At 35.4% G+C, this 6291-nt stretch overlaps 1 protein-coding gene across 3 annotated transcripts in view; it reads right to left on the reverse strand.

The window, feature by feature from the left end:
- The window catches only part of CDK8 (cyclin dependent kinase 8), a 115257-nt gene that overhangs the window by 58042 nt on the left and 50924 nt on the right, over positions 1 to 6291 (reverse strand). The window lies entirely within an intron of this gene.

A 6291-nucleotide genomic window follows, 5' to 3' on the forward strand; every position in this document is an offset into this window, starting at 1 on the left:
GGTGTGAGGTGGTATCTCAGTGTGGTTTTGATTTGTGTTTCCCTGATGATGAGTAATGTTGAGCATCATTTCATGTGCCTATAGGCCATCTGGATGTCCTCTTTGGAGAAGTGTCTGTTCAGGTCTTCTGCCCATTTCTTCACTGGGTTATTTGTTTTTTGGGCGTGGAGTTTAGTGAGTTCCTTGTAGATTTTGGATACTAGCCCTTTATCTGATATGTCATTTGCAACTATCTTTTCCCATTCTGTTGGTTGCCTATTAGTTTTCTTGATTGTTTCCTTTGCAGTGCAGAAGCTTTTTATCTTGATGAAGTCCCAAGAGTTCAGTTTTGCTTTCATTTCCCTTGCCTTTGGGGATATGTCGAGTAGGAAATTGCTGTAGTGGAGGTCTAGGAGGTTGTTTCCTACTTTCTCCTTGAGAGTTTTGATGGTTTTCTGTCTCACATTCAGGCTACCTCTTTAACAGGTGGTGCTGGGAGAACTGGACAGCAACATGCAGAAGAATGAAACTAGACCACTTTCTTACACCATACACAAAAATTAACTCAAAATGGCTGAAGGACCTGTCCTTCTTTTTGACCGTGTGCTTTCCTCTGCTATTTTTCCTCCTAATTAAACATAACCTTGAAAATCCAGTTTATCTGGAATAAGCAATTGGGCCAACACTGAGTCGTTATATTACTATCCATTATACTTGAAAGCTTAATAATGACATAAGTGAGCTAAGAAAGAAAAATAAACAATTCTACTACTATCCACACCTACCTTAGTCGAATTTCCCATAGCTGGATTAAGGTTAACTGAAAAGAAAATTAAAGACAAAATTAATTTTAGGGTTGAAGGCATTTTAGTAAAGCACTTCTGAAACATATGACTAGCAAAGAAGAATCTTCCTTATGGATTTGGCCTTCTGCCAAAGCTAGGAGTCTTAGAGAGCTGCTCTTTGGCTCCATCTCTTTTTTTTTTAAATACCAGTCAGGACATAGGCTGTGTGATATCAGTGCTGTGATATCAGTTCTTTTTGATAGAATTCTGGTTCATGTTCAACCATATTATAGCCCCTATAGAAAAGTAAAATATAAAAATGTTAATTTTAATAATTTAATTGTATATCTTTCATGTCTTTAGGTTTTTGTTTTCAGGTTATGTCTAATCAAAAATCTGTTTGGGAATTTAATAAAAATAAATGAAAAAAACAGTAGGCAAGTGGAGAGGATAATAATGCCTTTAAAAGTGTAATCATAGAAGACTGGTCAGATTTTGTTTTAGTTGTGCAGTGGAGCACTGTGTAGTCATTTTAAATGATCCATATAGGGACACCTGGGTAGCTCAATTGGTTCAGCTTCCAACTCTTAAGTTTGGCTCAGGTCATGATCCCAGGGTTGTGGGATCAAGCCCCATGCTGGGCTCTACACTGAGTGTGGAACCTGCTTGAGATTCTCTCTCCTTCTCCTTCTGTCCCCTTTCCCCCACTCACACTCTCTGTTTCTGTTTCTCTGTAGAATAAAAAAACTCAGGGTGCCTGGGTGGCTCAGTCAGTTAAGTATCTGACTTTGGCTCAGGTCATGATCTCGTGGTTCATGAGGTCAAGTCCTGCGTCAGGCTCTGTGTGGACAGCTCATCGGATTCTGTGTCTTCCTCTATTTCTGCCCCTCCCCACTTGCACTGAGAGTGTGTGTGTCTCTCTCAAAAATAAATAAACATCAAAAAATTTTTAAATAAAAAATTATAAAATCTGTTATATTAACGAAAGAAAACCCATTACCCCACATTGATTGGGGATTGGGGGGAAAGACCCTATTTGCTACCTTTGGAGGGCCAATAGCACCAGTCCTCATTCTGAAAATTGGGAATGAGAGGGAAATAGGCAGATTTACCAGTTCTTTTTATGAGAAACTATTATTTATCCCCAGAAAAACTTCTTTATTACAGGCCATTAGCTGATAAATATAGAATGAATGAAATAGAAAAATCATGATTTTGTGACCCCATTTATAATAATATTCCCAATAAAAATAATCAATGGACACTAAAATCATGAGATGAAAAGTTATGAAGAGCAGAATATTTTTAAGGGCCCTAAAATATTATTCCATGGATTGTTAACTGCAAAGGAAATAACATGCATTTCCAATGGAGAGATCTGGTGATCATCACCTCACCTGAGATTTCAAACTTAATATTACTGATGGTGGGGAACAGTGACATTTTGTGCCTCCTAGTGTTATTCACTCTGAGGTATATAACAGAGTATTCACGACAAACATTTAACCTCAACCCAATCAAATTTTAATCCTTACTGCCTGTATGCAGAATACAATGTTGATAGAGAATAAGCTTAAATGACATTAAGAACAATCATGAAAATGAGTTATTCTATAACTCATCTGATTTCTTAAAAAGTTAATGTCAGAGAAATAGACAGTAGAGACCTTAACAATACACACACTCATGTACACAAACACATAAACATACATAAACATACATATATACACTATAAAGAGAATTGGATAAATTTGAATGTAGAGTGTAATGAAGATGATATCAATTTTCTTAGGTTTGGTAGTGGTGTTGTGATTATGTAGGAGAATGTCATCACTATGAGTTACCCACTAATGATCGACTGTTTTGAGGGGGGTTCTCAAGACACAAGACATTCAGTTTGAAAACTAGGAAAATCAATGGTAAACGAGGATAAGCTGATCACCCTGTACCCATGAAAGAATTTAGAGGTGAAGTAAAATGGTATCTGCAATTTTCAAATGGCTTGGCAAAATATACATATATACATATATAGACATAGATAAAACAAATGTAGTAAAATGTTAACAATTATTGAATTTGGATGGTATATAATTACTGAATTTGGATAGTTGTGTGTATGAATATTATCACTTTACTCTTTCACCATTTGTGTATGTTTGAAAACTTTTGGAATAAAATGTTATGGAAAATAGGCTTACATAACAAAAGGAAATGCAAATATGAAAACAAGATTGAGGTTCTTATAGAACTATACTTATTTTTAAAAATACTAGAAACTGGAATGCTGTGTGACTCAGTCAGTTAAGTGTCAAACTTCAGCTCAGGTCATGATCTCACAGTTCATGAGTTTGAGCCCTGATTAGCACAGAGGCCACTTTGGATCCTCTGTCTCCCTCTCTCTCTGCCCCCCCTCAAAATTAAATATTTTTTAAAAACACTAGAAACTGAAAACCTATTAGAAACTGAAAATATAACAGAAGTGAATAGCTTAATAGAAGAATTGAAAGATAAAATTAAGGAACTATTCCAGAATGTAGAGCAGAGGAACAAACAGAAACTTAGAGAGGAGAAAATCAAAAGCACATTAAAGTTAATATTAAAATAATTGGAATTTCAGAAAGAGGAAAGAAAGAAAAATAGAGAGGAAGAAATAATCAATGAAGTCATTGTGGAAGAAATTCTTAGAATTGCACAACTTAAATTTCTAGATTGAAAGGGTACACCACGCATATAGCACATGTGGATTAAAAGAGAATCATACTGAGGTTCATCACTATGAAATTTCAGAACACAGGGCACAGAAAGAAACCAAGAGAAAGGGGAAAAATTGATCAAATACTAAAGAAGCTAGACTCAGAATGCTTCAGACTTCTCAACAGCAACATCGAAAGCTAGAAGTTGATAGAATTGGGCCTCAAACAATCTGAAAGAAATTGGTCTTGATTTAGATTTCTATTCCCAGCCAATAATATGTTAGGACAACATAAAGCATCTTCAGACAGGCAGCTTCCTCAAAATATCACCTCTCATTTCTTTATTCTCAGGACTCTTGGAGATTAAGTCAAGAAAAACACAGGACAAAGAGACCAGGAGAGTCAACCAATGGAGCTCATCCCAGGATGAGAGCTGTCCATCAGATCTGGTATGCTACCATTCCAGACTGGAAGTAGACAGAGGCTCTGTAAGGCCCTTTATTTGGAAGAGAAAATGGAGACAATGCTAATAAATCTGACAGTCTTGAGAGGAGTTTTTCACAACTTATGAGAAGTCAGGGGATGAATTAGTGAAAAGTAAATAAAAAATCAAGAAAATAAAGACAATCGTTAATTCCAGAGGGGGAAAAACGTTATATAGGAAAGAACAAATCATCAGACTTTACCATTTATTTCTCCTAGAACTAACTTGTACATAATCATAATAAAATAAACTGATATTAATCTAATTAAAATTGTGATAAATCATATGGGAAAGATAAGATAAAGGAAAAGTAACACACGTATGGTAGGAACATGGGAGGAAAAGAAGTAAAACTTACATCTTCCATAATGGGAAGACATTGCATAATGTCTAAAATAAAAATCAATGGCAGAAATTCAAGTACATTATTTCAACTCATGGAGGTAAATACCAAAATATTGAGCTGAGATCAAATCTGTTGTCTCTTGGGGAGGTAAATGCTGGGGTGGAAATGGAAGAGTATTCTCTTTAATTACAAACTTTTAGAACTGTTTGATTCTAAAGTATATGCATTTAAACTTAGATTTTATTAGCTAAAAATAGACAAAGAGACAGAGCTGGAAAAGAATAGAGTCCAGAAAAATAAAACCAATAATAAATGCACAGATATATAAAAGAGAAGATATGGAACTGTTTTTGAAATCTTGGGGGAAAATATGAAAAATAACTTTTTAAAATGCAGTCTGAAAAATTGATATGACATTTACATAATAAATTTAAAATGGCAATGATGTGACACACATCCAAGCATAAAAGGACCCAAATAGTGTTAAAGAAATATACCAACTGGTCACTTCCACAGAGAACTAGGGCATACTGCTGAAAAGGAAGACAGGAACATGGTAAGTGGAAAATGAATATAAAAGAAAACAAATGTGTAATCACTTTTTAAGAAACAAGTGTGATTCAGGTCACTATCATCTGGTTGTTCTTATGTCAACAAACTAAAAAGTTATGCTGCAGCTATTGAAAGACAAAAATTGTAAACAAGTAGAGCACAGCAGAGCTATGTCGAACATAAAACTTAGATCTGTGGGGAGGGTATATCCTACCAAAAAACAAAGGAGGAAAGAGGGAGAATGCTGCAAAATTGATGGATGTAGGTGTCAACTGATCATTGTATGTGAGCCTTCCAAATTTTATTTGCAAAATTAATTTGAAACAGACTCGAATAAGAATCTAGTTATATTAAAAATGCTTGGGTGATTATAAACAATGGGCAAATGATTAATGATAGCATGATTAACTCTAGGGCAATGTGTAGTCGGGTGTTGCAAGGGTCTGTGTTGGGTCTGGTCTAGTTTAATGCCTTTAATGATCTGGAAAAGGGAGTGAATAGAATTTATAGATGCTACTCAATTTTCCACTGAGTTCGTGGCCCTAAATAGAATGCTTTCCTGGCATGGTATGGATGGCACTCAATCTGGCATAGAGAAGGATGGATTACAATCTCTAGTCCTTCACCCTTGAATGCCTGCCTTGTATATTGGAATTAATATTCTTTTCACCTGGTCCATTTTGCAAGACTTAGCTTTTTCTGAAACATTTATCCCTCCGATTCCCTTTACTACACTTTCTGCTGAAAGAACATGTAAAACAGCTCTCCTCTGTCCTATATGTCCGTTACTATTACTCTCTCAGGGCTTGAATTTATGCTCTGGTCTCTCGTATGCATTTAGCATACAATTCTACTGGAAATCTAGTTCAAATCTGACCATCTTGTCCTGTGAGTTGGACAAGCAACTTGTATATATATATTTATAAGTTGTATAGGTTGTTTGATCTAAATACTTTATGTCCCTTTGAAAACTTGATTCTTTAAAACCTTTCCCTTTAATCATGGGTTACACTATGCCATGTTATCTGTTGATAAGACATTCTGCACTTTGTAATCCAATTAGGAAACATCATTATTCTCTAGGAGGTTGTGCAATCCACTTCCATCTTAGTTCCCTAAGAGAGGTTATCAACTTGATTCTAATTTCTTTTTGCTTTTGATGCCTTATTGAATAGGCCTATTTCATTAAAATGTTCCAGTTATTTGAAAGTAATGACAGTGCTTCTTTTCCATGCATTCGGTATTCAGGTGGAGAAGAAATCTAATACTGCAGGGCCTTCATTTTAGGGAGAAGTTTTAACCAAAATCAACCTTTTCCCACAGTGGGTGAACACAGAAACAAAAGTGGTATTTGATTTTCATAACTGCCTTCTCTCTGTTCTCTTTATTTAGAGAGAAAAGGAAGGAAGAACAAAAATTAGGAGAGGGAAGGAGTGGGAATAATGACTTGAG

This window comes from Suricata suricatta, chromosome 4 (assembly GCF_006229205.1).
Source record: "Suricata suricatta isolate VVHF042 chromosome 4, meerkat_22Aug2017_6uvM2_HiC, whole genome shotgun sequence".
In the NCBI taxonomy this organism is placed as follows: domain Eukaryota; kingdom Metazoa; phylum Chordata; class Mammalia; order Carnivora; family Herpestidae; genus Suricata; species Suricata suricatta.